At 49.2% G+C, this 18,152-nt stretch overlaps 1 long non-coding RNA gene across 1 annotated transcript in view; it reads right to left on the reverse strand.

Annotated features, from left to right (window-relative positions):
- Positions 1–9,485: 9,485 nt before the first annotated feature.
- Positions 9,486–18,152, reverse strand: part of LOC309794828 — a 34,686-nt gene continuing 26,019 nt past the window's right edge. Inside the window, exons 4-5 of the long non-coding RNA XR_014292191.1 lie at positions 11,230–11,364; positions 9,486–10,836 (exon numbers count right to left, since the gene is read on the reverse strand). This is a non-coding gene — a long non-coding RNA (uncharacterized lncRNA). The remainder of the gene's footprint in view (positions 10,837–11,229; positions 11,365–18,152) is intronic.

The following is an 18,152-nucleotide window of genomic DNA, read 5'->3' on the forward strand; positions in this document are numbered from 1 at the left end:
AGGGGAGGGCTAGGCCATGACCCCATGGGCCTCAGCTGGGTGAGCTGTACTTCTGTTTGTCTGCCCCTCCCTCCTGGGCGTAATTTGCTCTACCATCTGCGAACCTTCTGTGGCTGGGGTTGGGGGGGTTCCATCAGACCTTTCCCTCCTGTCAGACCAATCCTCTGGTCATCATGTGTTGGCAAATTGCAGTCCACCAGATGGATGGTCTGAGGCCAGTCTTTGTTATGTGCTCAAGTCCAGGGTCTGGGAGCTCACCCTGTGGGGTCCGGATTCATCCCTTGCCTGCTCACCTTTGTGCTCTTCCTGGTGTGATCCAGGTCCTGTAGATGACTCCTGGGGTAGCTTTGCATGATACTCCAGGTCAGATCTGCCTGTGCTGAGTTCTCTTCATAGCCCAGGATTCGGCCACATAGACCCTGGGCACTGGTTACTGAGAACCCTCCAGGGCCACAGTTTATGGAGCCTATGCTGGCCCATGTGGGCCATGGGGGTAGGGTGCGGGTGGCATGACTCGGCCCAACACTCTGGGAGAGGCATTGGGTGTCCACATTGGTGAGCTCCTCGCCAATCTCCAACATGGGGCTCTACCATGACAGTGAAGAGCCTAAAGGCCTGACAAGACAGGAGGAATTAGGATCCCATCTGGGCATTATCATTGCTTCTCCTACCCACTCGACCTTCTGCTCTGAGCTCAGGTGCAGACCTAGGTCAGATCACATATCCACCCGGGATGAAAGAGACACCTAAAGTTTTTGGCATAAACCTCAGGTAAAAGGCACTGCCTGGGCTCACTCCATGCTGTTCAACCAGCTTGGGACATGGCTGTGGATGTGTCCGGCCCACTGGTCTTCTCACCCCTCATGAGCCTGCCCATTCTGGAGGCAGACCACCCCACAGGACAGGAACACACACCCCCAATATCATTCCACAGAACAAGGAAAGGACAGATTTCCACCAGGGTGGTATCAGGTTGGTGGACTTGTCTGATGCTCCAATGCATGTCTTTGTGTTCCTCCCAGAAAATGGCCCAAGGCAACTGATGTGAGAACTGACCAAATGTCAACAGTCCTGGAGGCTTACCCTGATTGTGACTTTTGCTGAGGTCACAGCCCCAGGACACGGGGACACAGCAGAGCCATGTTTACATCCACATGAGCTGGGGAGTGCGCTCCTCTAGGATGCTGATGCCTCATTCCCCAGGTTCCAGTTTCTATTTGGCTCTGTTGCCAGGGAAGTTAGGTCCTTCCTGGTATCCCAGGCCCTGAACAGTGACAAAAACACAATATGGGAAGAGCCATGATCATGGCTCTGTGGACACAGCTGCTTTCAGAACCAGCTGCTCTCTTCCATGTCATCAGGGATGTGGCCCTGTACAAACCATGAAGCCTCTCCTCCAGAATCTCTCCATCTGCAAATTGGCGCTCACGCTGGCATTGACTTCCTAGCGAAAGTATTAGGCAGATAGACCTAGAAGCACCTACAGTTCCTGTGAAACCTGTAGGCTGGTATCACACGGAAGGCTGGTATAACATGGAGCACAGGTGCACACTGAACCAAGGAAGGATTGTCTCAGGGGTGGGCCTAGCACAGAATCCAGCTGAAACAGCTTGGGAATGCTCTGGGATATGGGGAGTGTCACACGTCCTCCGGCCTACATCCCAGTCCTGCCAAGCGAGGGCTGAACGTCAAGAAAATAGAGACATTGACCCCTCTTGCATACAACCTTCCAAGTACTCCTGTTTCAGGTAGATTCATGACCACATGTCTCCTCTTTGTCTCTGGGTTGGTTGGCCCACGCATTCCCTCCCAGCAGGCTTGGCTCCAGGACACATATCGTTGTGGATACCTCATCCCTCTAGAATGAATGGACATTGTGATTTGGTCCTCACCTACAGACGAACTTGGGAAAAGTCTCTGACTTCCACTCAAATTTCTCCTGTGATCTTGTGGTTTATGTGTGTGTGTGTGTGCGTGAGTGCATGTGTACTTGTATCTCTACGTATGATTCGTTATATGAATGTACTATATGGGTATTATGTACAAAAATTTATGATATATATACATATATATATATAGCCCTTAATATATATATTATGTACCCTAAACTTATTGTATACAATAAGTTATTGATATAGAATGTTTATTATGTATAATCTTGGTATATTATGTATAGAATTCATACAGGGGCACATACACACACACACACACACACATTGTTAAAGTTCAGCTTCAGTTTGGGTTTTTGTGTCTCGAGGGCTTGTGTTTGCGACTTCTCGGTCTGCTCACCAGATGATCCCCCTCGTCAGTTTCATCATTTGTAAATCAATGTTTTCTCACGTTCGCTCTGCTGCCTTTTCATCCTATGGAGGCTTTGCCTTTGAGGTCGAAATCACTTTTCAGTTGCCTGGAGCGCCAACTGCCTTATTGTGCTTCAGTTTCCCTTGCAAGAGGAGACCAATTCACAGACATACTTCCAAGGCTGAGGTCCAGGAATGTACTTTCTATGGGATTCTTCTAGGCCTGAACTGCCTTCAGATATGACATTGTGGTAGTCGATTTGGAGTGAGGTTCTTGTTGGTGGTGGCATGAGAATTGAATCCAGTGTCATGCTTATGCAAGGAGCGGTCAGGTTTCCCCAGGACCATTCATTGCACAGGCTATCTTGTCCCCATCGGACATTCTCACCTCCTTTGACTACTTGGCTTTCTTTCGGGGGTCTCTGTTCTCTTCGTTGCATCTATGTGGATATCTTGTGTGCCAATCCCTTGCTGTCTTGATGATGGTAGGTTTTCAGTCGATTTAGAAATCAGACAACTTGGGATGTCTGAAATCTGCACGTCGTGCTGAAGTGTGCATGGACACTCTTGAGGATATTTTGTGTTTCCAGAGACATTTGGGCATTCTTGCTTATACTTGTCTGACACAATCTGTGGTATTTTGAGCAGAATGGCATCGACTCTCTGGTTTTCCTATAGAGTATGGAATCATTTGCGCAAGACAGACCCTTCTAGTCCATGAGCTATACCTATCATTCCATGTTGGGTGTGTGTCTTCTTCATTTTCTGTCATCGATATGTGTGTCATGCTGATTTCTGAGTTACATGAATTGTAGTACATGGGTTAGATGGTCTCCTAGGCATTTTCTTTGTGTTGATAACATCACTGACTGCAGGGTTTCTCCTTCCTTTCTCATTCAGATAGTGTGTGTGTACAGAAAGGCAACCAATTTCTTAAGTGTCAGTGAAGTTTCTAACCTGCTATCGAACTGAGTTTCCTGAGTTCTGTTCGTTTTGTTTTTTTTTTTCCTTCGGGGAGGGTCGCCTTCAGCATTTTCTGTACAGAGAATCGGGTCAATTGGAGTATTTCTTCTGCTGTTGAATAATTCTTCTTTCTTCTTTCTATGCCATTATTATGGCAAAGAATTCCTCTTCCTGGGTGAATGAATGTAGCCAGCGTACCAGTGTTAGTGGTAGGTGTATGCAATCACTGGACGTCTGCTCCTTCCTCCCTCCCCATCTCTCTGAGTCATCCAGGAGGGGGAGGACTAGGCCACAGCCCCATGGGCCTCAGCTCGGTGAGCTGTACCTCTGTTCGTATGCCCCTCCCTCCAGGGCATAATTTGCTCTACCATCTGTGAACATTCTGTGGCTGAGTCTGGGAGGTTGGGGGTTATATCAGATTCTCCCTGCAGTGCAAGCAATCCACTGATCATTATATGTTGGCAAATTGCAGTCCATTTGAGCCCAGCTTTTCGTACCAGCCCGAGACCAGGCTCTGGGAGCTCACCCTGTGTGCCTGAGGATCCAAACCCTGCCTGCTCACCTCTTTGCTCTGTCTTGGTGTGCTCTGGGTCCTGTTACTAACTCGGGGCACAGCTTAGCATGATGCTCCCAGTTGGATCCGGCTGTGCTGACGTCTTTGTAGCTCTGGATTGAGCCCCAAAGACCCCCAATCCCTGGTTACAGAGAACCGTCCATGGCCACACTTTCTGGAGCTGGCACAGTCCCTTGTGGGGAGTGGGGGTGGGGTTTGGAGTAGGGTGACTCAGCCCAACACTCAGGGATATGCATTGGGTGTCCACATCGGTGAGCTCCTCACTGATCTCCAATGTGGGGCTCTATGATGACAGTGACAAGAAGAAAGGCCCAGCAAGACTGCAGGGATAAGGGACCCACCCGGCCATTATCATTGCTTCTTCTGCCCACCCGACCTTCTTCTCCTACATCAGGCACAGACCCAGGTCAGATCACATATCCACACGGGACCAAAGAGAGCCACCTAGAGTTTTTGGCATAAACCTGGGGTTAAAGCCTCTGCCTGAGCTTGCTCCATCCTGACCAGCCAGCTTGGGATATGGCCTGGATGTGTCTGGCCCACCGAGCTTCTCACCCCTAATGAGCCTGACCATTCGGGATTCAGAGCCACCCCACAGGACAGGAAATTCCACGCTCTATATCACTACACACACCCAGGCATGGGACAAATTGCTACCTGGGTGGGATCAGGGCAGTGGACTGGCCTGGGGCTTCCAGGCTTGTCTTTTTGTTCCTCCCAGACAATGGCCAAAGGCACCCACGTGAGACCTGACCCAACGTCAAGAGCCCTGGAGACTCACCCTGATTGTGTCATTTCCTGAGACCACAGCACCAGCACATGGGGACACAGCAGAGCCAAGTATACAGCCACATGATCTGGGGAGTGGGCTTGGCAAGGATATCAATGTCTTGTTCCCCAGGTTCCAGTTTCTGTTGGGCTCTATTGACAGGGAAGTTAGGTCATCTCCTGAGGTCACTGACACTGAACAGTGACCCAAACATAACATGGGAAAAGCCATGGTCCCGGCTCTGTGGACATAGCAACTTTCTGAACCGGGTGCTCTCCTTCATGGCATCAGGGATGTGGCCTTGTAAAAACCATGGTCCTCTCCTCCCGAGTCTCTCCATCTGATAAATGGCGCTCATTCTGGAATTGACTTCAAAGGAAGGTATTAGACGGATAAACCTAGAATCACCTACAGTGCCTGTCAAAACTGTAGGCTGGTATCACATGGAGGGCTGGTATCACATGGAGCACAGGTGCACACTGAACCAAGGAAGGATTGTCTTAGGGGCTGGCCTAGCACAGAATATAGCTGAAACTGGCTTGGGACTCCTCTGGGATCTGGAGAGTGTCACTCGTCATCTGGCCTACATCCCCATCCTGCCGAGCGAGGGCTGAATGTCAAGAAACTTCAGACATCGACCACTCAGGTATACAACCTTCCAAGTCTTCCTGTTGCAGGTAGATTCATGTCCACATCTGTCCTCTTGGTCTCCACGGTGGGTTGCCCATGCTTTGGCTCCCAGCAGTCTTGCCTCTAGGTCACACATCCTTGTGGATTCCACACCTCTCCAGAATGAATGGACATTGTGATTTGGTCCTCGCCTACAGAATGACTTGGGAAAAGTCTGTGACTTCTACTCAATTCTCTCCTGTGATCTTGTGGTTTATGCATGTGTATACATGTGAGCACACATGTATTTGTATCTCTGTGTATGATTCATTATATTATATAGCTATTAAGTAGAAAAACTTATGATACGAAATATATATATTATACATATTGCCTTTAATATATATATTATTTGTCCTAAACTTATTTATATAATAAATTCTTGATATAGAGTATGTTTATTATATGTAATCTAGATATATTATGTATAGAATACCTAAAGGTGCACATAAATACACACACACACACACTGTTAGGTTTCAGCTTCGGTTAGGGTTTTTGTGTCTAGAAGGCTTGCATTTTGCGACTTCTCCGTCTGCTCTTCAGTTGATCCCCCTCGTCTGTTACATCGTTTGCAAATCAACGGTTTCTCATGTTCACTATGCTGCCTTTTTGTCGTGGGGACGCTTTGCCTTTGCTGTCAAAATCCCTTTTCAGTCAACTGGAGCCCCAAGTGCCTTTATTATGCTTTTGTTTACCTTGCCTGAGGAGGCCAATCCACAGACATGCTTCTTAGGCCGAGGTCCAGGAATGTACTGCCTATCCATTTCTTCTAGGCCTGGTCTGACTTCAGATTTGACACTCTGTTAGTCGATTTGGTGTGAGGTCCTTATTGTTGGCACAAGAAAGGAATCCAGTGTTTTTCTTCTGCATGGAGAGGTCCAGTTTCCCAGAACAATGCATTGCAAAAGCTATCTTGTCCCCATTGGACTTTCTCACCTCCTTTGACCGCACAAGCTTGGCTTTCTTTTGGGGCTCCCCTTGCTCTTCCTTGCATCTATGTGCATGTCTTGTGTGCCAACACCATGCTGTGTTGATGATGGTAAAGCGCTTCTAAGGCTGAGGTTCAAGAATGTACTGCCTATAGGTTTCTTCTAGGCCTGGACTGACTTCAGATTTGACATTGCCTTAGTCGATTTGTTGTGAGCTTCCTGTTGGTGGTGGCATGACAAAGGAACCCAGTGTAATTGTTTTGCATGGAGCCGTCCACTTTCCCAGGACCATTCATTGCACAGGATATTATGTCCCTATCGGACTCTCTCACTTCTTTTGACTGCACACGCTTGGCATTCCTTCGGGGCTCTCCGTTTTCTTCCTTGCGTCTACGTGGATGTCTTGTGTGCCAACACCATGCTGTGTTGATGATGCTAGGTTTGCTGTATAGTTTGAGAGAAGGCAGCTTGGGTGTCTGCAATCTGCACTTCTTGCTGAAGAGCATATGGACACTCTTTATGGTCTTTAGCATTTATAGACACATGTGGGAATTCTGGGTTGTACTTGTCTGAGACAATCCGTGGGTATATTGAGAGAAATGGCATTGACTAGCTGGATTTCCTCAAGAGTGTGGAATCATTTGCACAAGACAGACTCTTCCAGTCCACGAACACTACCTATTATTCCATGTTGTGTGTATCGTCTTCATTTTCTTTCATCAGTGTGTCTCTCCTCCCGTTTTCTGAGTTACATGTCTTGCAGGTAGTGGGTTAGATGGTCTCCTTGGTATTTTCTTTCTGTTGTTACTGTCATTGTCCACAGGGTGGTCGCCTTCCTTTCTCATTTGGATAGTGTTGTGTGTGTGCAGAAATTCAAGCAATTTCTGTAGCGTCAGTGAAGTTTGTGCCCTGGTATCGAACTGAGTTTCCTGATTTCTGTTCTGTTTTATTTTGATTTCTCTTGGGAGATGGTCGCCTTCAACATTTTCTGTGCAGAGATTCAGAACAATTGGAGTCTTTCCTCTGCTGTCGGATAATTCTTCTTTCTTCTTTCCATGCGTTTATTATGGAGAAGGCTTCCTCCGCCTGGGTGAATGAATGTAGCCAGCGTACCAGTGTTAGAGGTGGGTGTATGCAATTACTGACCATCTCCTCCTTTCTCCTTCTCCATCTCTCTGAGTTATCCAGCAAGTGGAGGACAAGGCCATGGTGTAATGGGCCTCAGCTCAGTGAGCTGTATCTCTGTTCTTCTGTTCCTCCCTCATGGGCTTAATTTGCTCTACCATCTGTGAAACATGTGTGGCTGTGGTTGTGGGTGTGGGGTGAGGGTTCCATCAGACCTTTCCCTCCATTGAGACCAATCCTCTGTTCGTTATGTGTTGGCAAATTGCAGTCCAACAGATGGGTGGTCTGAGGCAGCTCTTGGTACGTGTCCAATTCAAGGCTCTGGGAGCTCACCCTGTGTGGTCAGGACTCATACCCGTCCTGCTCACCTTTTGGCTCTTCCTTGGTGTGCTCTGGGTCCTGTAGCTGACTCATGGGGAAGATTAACATGATGCTCCAGGTCAGATCCGGCTGTGTTGAGGTATATTTGTAGCCGAGGATTGGGCCCCATAGACCCCGGGCCCATGGTTAAAGAGAACTCTCCATGGCCAGAAGTTCCATAGCCACCGCTCCCCCTTGTGGGCTGTGGGGGTGTGGTGTGGTGTGGCATGACTCGGAGAAACATTCTGGAGGAGGCATTGCATGTCCACATCGGTGAGCTCCTCATAGATATCTAACGTTTGGCTCTACCATGACCATGACCAGCAGAAGGGCCCACCCAGACCAGAAGGATGTGGGATGCACCCTGCAATTATCATAGCTCTTCTGCCCTTTGGACCTTCTGCTCCCAGGTCAGGCACAGACCTATTTCGGATCACATATCCACCGGTGTCCAAAGAGAACCACCTAGAGTTTTGGAATAAACCTCAGGTTAAGGTCTCTGCTTGGGCTCACTCCATGCAGACCAGCCAGCTTGGGACATGGTTGTGGATGTGTCCAGTCCATTGGGCTTCTCTCCCCTCATAAACCCGCCCATTCTGGAGGCAGACCCTCTCCACAGGACAGGAACACCCACCCCCAATATCACTCCACAAATCCAGGCAAGGGACAAATTTCTACCTTGGTGGCATCAGGGTGGTAGACTGGTTTGGGGCTCTCAGGCTTGTCCTTGGGGTCCTCCTGGACAAGGTAACACACGTAAGACATGATCCAACGTAAACATCCCTGGAGGCTCACCATGATTGTGATGATTCCTGAGGAGGCAGCCCCTGCACATTGGGACACAGCAGATCTATGTATACAGCCATGGGACCTGGGAAGTGGGCTCCTCTAGGATGTCCATGCCTCGTTCCCCTGCTTCCAGTTTCTGTTGGGCTCTATTGCCAGGGAAGGTAGGTCAACTCCTGGGGTCCCTGGCCCAGAAAAGTGACACAAACATGACATGGGAAGAGCCATGACCCTGGCTTGTGGACACAGCTGCTTTCAGAACTGGTTGCTGTCCTCCATGTCATCAGGGATACGGCACACTCCAAACCATGGGCTTCTCTTCCAGAATTTAAACATCTGTAAATTGGCACTCATTCTGGCATTGACATCCTAGGGATGGCATTAGGCTGACAGGCCTAGAAGCACCTACATTTCCTGAGAAACCAGTAGGCTGGTATCAAATGGAGGGCTGGTATGACATGGAACACAGGTGCACACAACAATGGAAGGACTGTCTCAGGAGCTGGCCTAGTACAGAATCCAGGTGAAACTGGCTTGGGACTGCTCTGGTATCTCGGGAGTGTCACTCGTCCTCTGGCTTACATCCCCGTTGTGCCAGGCGATGGCTGAACATCAAGAAACTACAGATATAGACACCTCTGGCATACAACTTTCCATGTTCTCCTGCATGTTCTCTGGGTGGGTTGCCCATGCATTGGCTCCCAGCAGTCTTGCCTCCAGGTCACATATCCTTGTCGATATTCCCACCCCTCCAGTCTGAATGGACATTGTGACTTGTTGCTAACCTACAGACAGACTTATGAAAACTCTGTGACTTCTGTTCAGTTCTGTCCTGTGATCTTGTGGTTTATGCATGTATTTTCAGATTAGCAAACACGAATTTGTATCTCTATGTATGATTCATTATATGTATTTATTATATAAGTATTAAGTAGAAAAATTTATGATATGTAATATGTATATTATTACATATGTATAATATGTAATACATACTGCCCTTCATATATATATTATGTATCCTAAATTTATTCTATATAATAAATTCTTTATATAGAATATGTTTATTACATATAATCTAGGTATATCATGTATAGAATAACTACAGGTACACATACATACACACACACACATTGTTGGGTTCAGCATACTTTAGGCTTTTTGTTTCTCAAAGGCTTGAGTTTTCCAACTTCTAGGTCTGCTCTCCAGATGAGCCACCTCTTCAGTTTCATTGTTTGCAAAGCAATGTTTTCTCACGTTCGATCCAGTGTCTCTTCTTTGTGTAGATGCATTTCCTTTGCCATCGAAATCCCGTTTCAGTCGACTGGAGCCCCAACTGCCTTTATTGTGCTTCTGTTTCTCTTTCGTGAGGAGATGGATTAACAGACATACTTCTAAGGCTGAGGTTCAAGAATGTACTGCCTACGGGTTTCTTCTAGGCCTGGCCTGACTTCAGATTTGACATTGTGGTAGTCGATTTAGTGTGAAGTTCTTGTTGTTGGTTTACACGAGAAAGGAATCCAGTGTGATGCTTATGCATGGAGTGGTCCAGTTTTTCCAGGACCATGATTGGAACAGGCTATATTGTCCCCATCAGACTTTCTCACCTCCTTTGATCGCACAAGTTTGGCTTTCCTTCGGAGCTCTCCATTCTCTTCCTTGCATCTATGTGGATAACTTGTGTGTCAATACCATGCTGTACTGTTGATGGTAGGTTTGCAGTCTAGTTGGAAATCAGGGAGCTTAGGCATATGAAATCGGCACTTCTTGCTGAAGAGTGTATGGACACTCTCAAGGGTCTTTTGTATTTCCAGACACATTTGGGAATTCTTGGTTGTACTTGTCTGAGACAATCCACAGGTATTTTGAGAGGAATGGCTTCAACTCTTGGATTTCCTCGAGAGTGTGGAATCATTTGCACAGGACGTACTCTTCTGGTCCGTGAGCAGTACCTATCATTCCATTTTGGGTGTGTGTTGTCTTCATTGTCTTTCATCAATATGTCTCTCATCCCGTTTTCTGAGTTACGAGTCTTGTAGGTCACGGGTTAGATGGTCTCCTAGGCATTTTCTTTGTGTTGTTACCGTCATTGTCCACTGGGTTGTTTCCTTCATTTCTCATTCGGATAGTGTTGTGTGTATACAGAAAGGCAAGCAATTTATTTAGCATCAATGAAGTTTTACGATTATACCAAACTGAGTTTCCTGAGTTCTGTTCTGTTTTATTTTGATTTCTCTTGGGAGATTGTCGCCTTCAACATTTTCTGTACAGAGATTCGGGACAATTGGAGTCTTTCCTCTGCTGTTGGATAATTCTTTTTTCTTCTTTCCATGATGTTATAATGGCAAAGCCTTCCTCTGCCTGGATGAATGAATATAGACAGCGTACCAGTGTTAGAGGTAAGTGTATGCAATAACTGGCTGTTTCCTCCTTCCTCCCTCTCCATCTCTCTGAGTCATCCAGGAAGGGGAGGCATAGTACATGGTCCCCAGTTCTGTGAGCTGTACTGCTGTTAGTCTGCCCCACCCTCCTGGGGGAAATTTGCTCTACCATCTGTCAACTTTCTGTGGCTGGGGTTTGGGGGGATGCTTCCTTCAGAACTTACCATCCATTTATAGCAATCCTCTGTTCATTATGTGTTTGCAAATAGCAGTCCACCAAGTGGGTGGTCAGAGGCCACCCTTTAGTATGTGCCCAAGACCAGGCTCTGGGAACTCATCCTGGGGGGTCAGGATTCATCCCCGGCCTGCTCACCTTTGTGCTCTTCCTTGGTGTGGTCTGGGTACAGTAGACGATTCGGGAGGAAACTTAGCATGATGTTCCAGGTCAGATCCGGCTGTGCTGAGCTCTCTTCGTAGCCCAGGTTTGGGCATCGTAGAACCTTGGGACCTGTTATAGAGAATCCTCTGTCGTCACACCTTCTGGATCCGGCCCTGACCCTTGTGGACAGTGGGGGTGGGGTGGGGTGTGGCGTGACTTGGTCCAGCACTCGGGAGGAGGCATTGGGTATCCACATCATTGAGCTCCTCTCCGATTTCCAACGTGGGGCTCTATCATAACCGTGACCAGCATAAGGGCCCACCAAGCCCAGAGGGATCAGGGACCCATGCTGCAATTATCATAGCTTTTTCTACCCACTCGATCTTCCACTCCCAGGTCAGGCACAGACCTATGTCTGATCACATATCCATCTGGGACCAAAGAGAACATCCTAGAGTTTTTGGCATAAAGCTCACTTTAAAGGTGCTGCCTGGGCATGTTCCATGTGGACCAGCCAGCTTGGGACATTGCTGTGAATGTGTCCGACCCACCAGGCTTCTCACCCCACATGAGCCGGCCCGTTTTGTTTGGAGACCCACACCACAGGACAGGAACATGCACCTGCAATATCAGTCCACACACCCAGGCAAGGGACAGATTGCTAACAGGGTGGCATCAGAGTGGTAGACTGGTTTGGGTCTCCAAGGCTTGTCTTTGGATTCCTCCTGGACAATGGCCCAAGACAACGTATCTGAGGCCTGATCTAATGTCACCAGCCCTGTAGGCTCACCACGATTGTGACGTTTCCTGAGGCTACAACCCCTGCACATGGGGACACAGCAGATCCATGTTTACTGCCACGTGACCTGGGGAGTGGGCTCCACTAGGATGTCCATGCCTCATTACCCAGATTCCAGTTCCTGTTTGTATCAATTGCCAGGGAATTTAGGTCACCTCCTGCAGTCCCTGGCCCAGAACAATGACACAAACCAGACATGGGAAGAGCTATGGCCCTGATTTTGTGAACAGAGCTGGTTTCAGATATGGCTGCACTCCTCCATGTCATCAGGGATGTGTCCCTGTACAAACCATAGGCCTCTCCTCCCGAATCTCCACATAGGCAAATTGGTTCAGTGTCCACCTGTGCACCATGTGATACCAGCCGTCCCTGTGATACCAGCCTACAGATTTGAGAGGTATTGTAGCTGCTTTTAGGCCTATCCCCCTAAAGCCTTCCCTAGGAAGTTGGTGCCAGAAAGAGCACCATTTGGAAGATGGGGAGACTCGGGGGGAGAGGTCCATGGTTTGTACAGGGCCACATCCCTGTTGACATAGAGGAGAGCAGTCAGTGCTGAAAGCAGCTGTGTCAACTGAGCTGGGGACATAGATCTTCCCATGGGGTGTTTCTGTCACTCTTCTTGGTCAGGGACCCCAGGAGGTGACCTAACTGCCCTGGCAATAGAGCCCAACGGAAATGGAACTTTGAGAAAGAGGTTTCAACATCATAGTGGAGCCCACTCCCCAGCTATTTTTGTTTGTTTTGTTTGTTTGTTTGTTTTGCTGTACGCGGGCCTCTCACTGTTGTGGCCTCTCCCGTTGCGGAACACAGGCTCCGGACGCGCAGGCTCAGCGGCCATGGCTCACAGGCCCAGCCGCTCCGCGGCATGTGGGATCTTCCCGGGGGCACGAACCCATGTCCCCTGCATCAGCAGGTGGACTCTCAACCACTGCGCCACCAGGGAAGCCCCCAGCTATTTTTAATATCTGTGCTGTGTCCACATGTGCAGGGGCCGTGTCCTCAGTAATCGTCACCATCAGGATGAGCCTCCAGGGCTGTTGACATTAGCTGAGGTCTCAGGTGAGTTGCCTTGGGCCATTGTCCGGGAGGAACACAAAGACAAGCCTGGGAGCCACAGGGCCATCCACCAATCTGATGCCAACCTGGTAGAAATCAGTCCATTTCCTGGGTGTGTGGAGTGATATTGGGGGTGGGTGGTCCTGTCATTGGGGTGGGTCTGCCTCCACAAAGGGCAGCCTCATCAGGGGTGAGTAGCCCGGTGGGCCACCCACATCCACTTCCATGTGCAAAGATGACTGGTCCACATGGAGCTGGTCCAGGCAGCAATTTTGACCCGAGGTATACGCTAAAATCACTAGGTGGTTCTCTTTGGTGTCGGGTGGCTATGTGACCGAACTAGGTCTGTGCCTGAGCTGGGAGCAAAGGCCAAGTGGGCAGAAGAAGGATGGATAACGCCCGGTTGGGCCCTGATCCTTCCGTTCTTGGCGGACGTGTCTGCTGGTCATTCTTATGTTAGAGGCCCACTTTGGAGTTTGATGAGGAGCTCAGCGATGTGGACACACAATGCCTCTCCCCAAGGGTTGGGCTGAGTCACACCACCTGGCACCAAACACCAACTACCCACAAGGGCCACAACCGTCTCTGGAAAGTGTGGCCAGGAAGGGATCTCTTTCAGCAGGGCCAAGGGTCTATGGGGCCGAATCATGGGCTACGAAGAGAACTCAACACAGGTGGATCTGACCTGGAGCATCATGCTGAGCTTGCCCCTGAGTCAGCTACAGGAGCCAGAGCACACCAAGGAAGAGCACAACTGTGAGCAGGACAGGGATGTATCCTGACTTCACAGGGTGAGCTCCCAGAGCCTGGTCTTGGGCACGTGGCAAAGGAGGGCCTCAGACCACCCATCTGGTGGACTGAAATTTGACAACACATAACAAACAGAGTATTCGTCTCAATAGAGGGAAATGTCTAATGGCACCCCAAAACCCTCAACGCCAGCCAAAGGAGGTTCACAGATGCTAAAGCCAATTAGGCCCAGGAAGTAGAGGCGGACGCACAGATGTACAGCACACCGAGCTGAGGTCCATGGGGCCATGGCCTAGTCCTCCCTTTCCTGGATGACTCAGAGAGATAGAAAGAGAGGAAGGAGGTGACAGTCAATTATTGCATACACCTACCTTTAACACTGGTGTGCTAGATACATTCATTCACTCAGTCCGAGGAAGGCTTCGCCATAATAACGGCATGGAAGGGCCGTGACACTACTCCTAATTCAGGCCCTGACACTGTCCCTAACTAAGGCCTTACACCATCCCTCAGGGCCTTACACCATCCCTAACTAAGGCCATGACACTTGTCTTAACTCAGGGTCTGACACAGATCCTAACTAAGGCCCTGACAGTACTCTTAACTCAGGCACGGAAACTATCCCTAAATAAGGCCTTGACACTACTCCTAACTAAAGCAATGACACTGTCCCTTACTCAGGCACTGACACTACTCCCAACACAGGAAATGACACCATCTGTAACTAAAGCCCTGAGACGACTCCTAACTCAGGCCCTGACACTGCTCCCAACTCAGGCACTGACACTGTTCCTAATTAAGGTCCTGAGTCTACCCCTGAGTCAGGAACTGACAGTGTCCCTGGACTGGGAACCACAGGTGACCTGAGCCAGGCCCTAAGGAAATCCTTCCTTGGTTCAGTGTCCACCTGTGCACCATGTGATACCAGCCGTCCCTGTGATACCAGCCTACGGATTTGACAGGTATTGTAGCTGCTTTTAGGCCTATCCCCCTAAAGCCTTCCCTAGGAAGTTGGTGCCAGAAAGAGCACCATTTGGAAGATGGGGAGACTCGGGGGGAGAGGTCCATGGTTTGTACAGGGCCACATCCCTGTTGACATAGAGGAGAGCAGTCAGTGCTGAAAGCAGCTGTGTCAACTGAGCTGGGGACATAGATCTTCCCATGGGGTGTTTCTGTCACTCTTCTTGGTCAGGAACCCCAGGAGGTGACCTAACTGCCCTGGCAATAGAGCCCAATGGAAATGGAACTTTGAGAAAGAGGTTTCGACATCATAGTGGAGCCCACTCCCCAGCTATTTTTAATATCTGTGCTGTGTCCATGTGTGCAGGGGCCGTGTCCTCAGTAATCGCAACCATCAGGATGAGCCTCCAGGGCTGTTGACATTAGCTGAGGTCTCAGATGAGTTGCCTTGGGCCACTGTCCTGGAGGAACACAAAGACAAGCCTGGGAGCCACAGGGCCATCCACCAACCTGATGCCAACCTGGTAGAAATCTGTCAATTTCCTTGGTGTGTAGAGTGATATTGGGGGTGGGTGGTCCTGTCATTGGGGTGGTCTGCCTCCACAAAGGGCAGCCTCATCAGGGGTGAGTAGTCCGTTGGACCACCCACATCCACTTCCATGCGCAAAGATGACTGGTCCGCATGGAGCTGGTCCAGGCAGCGATTTTGACCCGAGGTACATGCCAAAATCTCTAGGTGGTTTTCTTTGGTGTCAGGTGGCTATGTGACCAAACTAGGTCTGTGCCTGACCTGGAAGCAGAGGCCGAGTGGGCAGAAGAAGGATGGATAACGCCCGGTTGGGCCCTGATCCTTCCGTTCTTGGCGGACGTGTCTGCTGGTCACTCATGTTAGAGGCCCACTTTGGAGTTTGATGAGGAGCTCAGCGATGTGGACACACAATGCCTCTCCCCAAGGGTTGGGCTGAGTCACGCCACCTCGCACCAAACACCCACTACCCACAAGGGCCACAACCGTCTCTGGAAAGTGTGGCCAGGAAGGGATCTCTTTCAGCAGGGCCAAGGGTCTATGGGGCCGAATCATGGGCTATGAAGAGAACTCAACACAGGTGGATCTGACCTGGAGCATCATGCTGAGCTTGCCCCTGAGTCAGCTACAGGAGCCAGAGCACACCAAGGAAGAGCACAACTGTGAGCAGGACAGGGATGTATCCTGACTTCACAGGGTGAGCTCCCAGAGCCTGGTCTTGGGCACGTAGCAAAGGAGGGCCTCAGACCACCCATCTGGTGGACTGAAATTTGACAACACATAACAAACAGAGCATTCGTCTCAGTAGAGGGAAATGTCTAATGGCGCCCCAAAACCCCCAACGCCAGCCAAAGGAGGTTCACAGATGCTAGAGCCAATTAGGCCCAGGAAGGAGAGGCAGACACACAGATGTACAGCACACCGAGCTGAGGTCCATGGGGCCATGGCCTAGTCCTCCCCTTCCTGGATGACTCAAAGAGATAGAAAGAGAGGAAGGAGGCGACAGTCAATTATTGCATACACCTACCTTTAACACTGGTGTGCTAGGTACATTCATTCACTCAGTCCGAGGAAGGCTTCGCCATAATAACAGCATGGAAGGGCCATGACACTACTCCTAATTCAGGCCCTGACACTGTCCCTAACTAAGGTCCTGTCACATCTCTTAAGTCAAGGACTCACACAGATCCTAACTAAGGCCCTGACATTACTCCCAATGCAGGAACTGACACTGTCCGTAACGAAGGCCCTGAAACTACTCTTAACTAAAGCAATGACACTGTCCCTAACTAAGACCCTGAAACTACTCCCAACTCAGGCACTGACACTATCTCTATCTAAAGCCCTGACACTACGCCTAACTCAGGCACTGACAGTGTCCCTAAATAAGGCCCTGAGTCTACCCCTGAGTCAGGCAATGACAGTGTCCCTAACTAAGGCCCTCACACTACTCCTAACTCAGGCCCTTACACTGCTCCCACCTCAGGCACTGACACTGTCCTAACTAAGGCCCTGAGTCTACCCCTAACTCAGGACCTGACACTACTCCTAATTCAGGCACTGACAATGTCCCTAACTAAGGCCATGACACTACTCCTATCTCAGGCCCTTAAACTGTCCCTAACTAAGGCCCTGACAGTATTCCTATCTCAGGTAATGACACTGTCCCTAACTAAGACCCGCAGACTACTCCTAACTCAGGCCCTAAAACTACTCCTAACTCAGGCCCTGACACTACTCCCAACTCAGGCACTGACACTGTCCCTAACTAAGGCCCTGACTGTTCCCCTAACTCAGGCACTGACACTGTCCCTAACTAAGGCCCTGACAGTACTCCTAACTCAGGCACTGAAATTATCCCTAACTAAGGCCTTGACACTACTCCTAACTAAAGCAATGACACTGTCCCTTACTCAGGCCCTGACACTACTCCCAACACAGGAAATGACACCATCTGTAACTAAAGCCCTGACACTACTCCTAACTCAGGCACTGACAGTGTCCCTAAATAAGACCCTGGGAAGACTCCTAACAAAGGCCCCGACATTACTCCCAATGCAGACACTGACACTGTCCCTAACTAATGCCCTGAAACTACTCCTAACTAAAGCAATGACACTGTCCCTAACTAAGACCCTGACACTACTCCCAACTCAGGCACTGACACTGACACCCTCACCCTCACCCTCACCCTAAACCCTAACCCCTAACCCCAAACCGTAAACCCTAAACCCTAACCCTAACCCCAACCCCAACCCCAACCGTAAACCCTAGCCCTAACCCTAACCTTAACCCTAACTGCAAAAAAAATGATATAGAGTGAGGAAAATGGGAATTTTACTTATGGAAAAATGCATATACAGCTACTTCGAGAGATACTCTGTCAATTTTTTCCAAAGCTAAACAAGGCTCACATAAGGGTACAACATCATGCCTCTAGTATGTAGACACCTGCTTTGAAAAACAGCATCCAAACAAAAACTAGCATGCAGTCATGCACTGCAGCTCTACTCATAATGGCTAAAAAGTTTTAAATATCAGGATGTCCTTCAGTAGATGAATGCATAAGCAACTTAGGATATATCCATGTGAAAGGGAGAAAATGATACCCCACAATATACCTCTCTGTAATGAGGATTATTTTGAGCTGATTATTTTCTTAAAAAAAAAAGAAGACATGAGAATCTATGAAACCAAGTCAAGATTGCCCTTCATTGGGCTTCCCTGGTGGCGCAGTGGTTGAGAGTTCGCCTGCCGATGCAGGGGACGTGGGTTTGTGCCCTGGTCCGGGAGGATCCCACATGCCACAGAGCGGCTGGGCCTGTG

This window comes from Mesoplodon mirus, assembly GCF_964341445.2.
Source record: "Mesoplodon mirus genome assembly, chromosome: 2".
In the NCBI taxonomy this organism is placed as follows: domain Eukaryota; kingdom Metazoa; phylum Chordata; class Mammalia; order Artiodactyla; family Ziphiidae; genus Mesoplodon; species Mesoplodon mirus.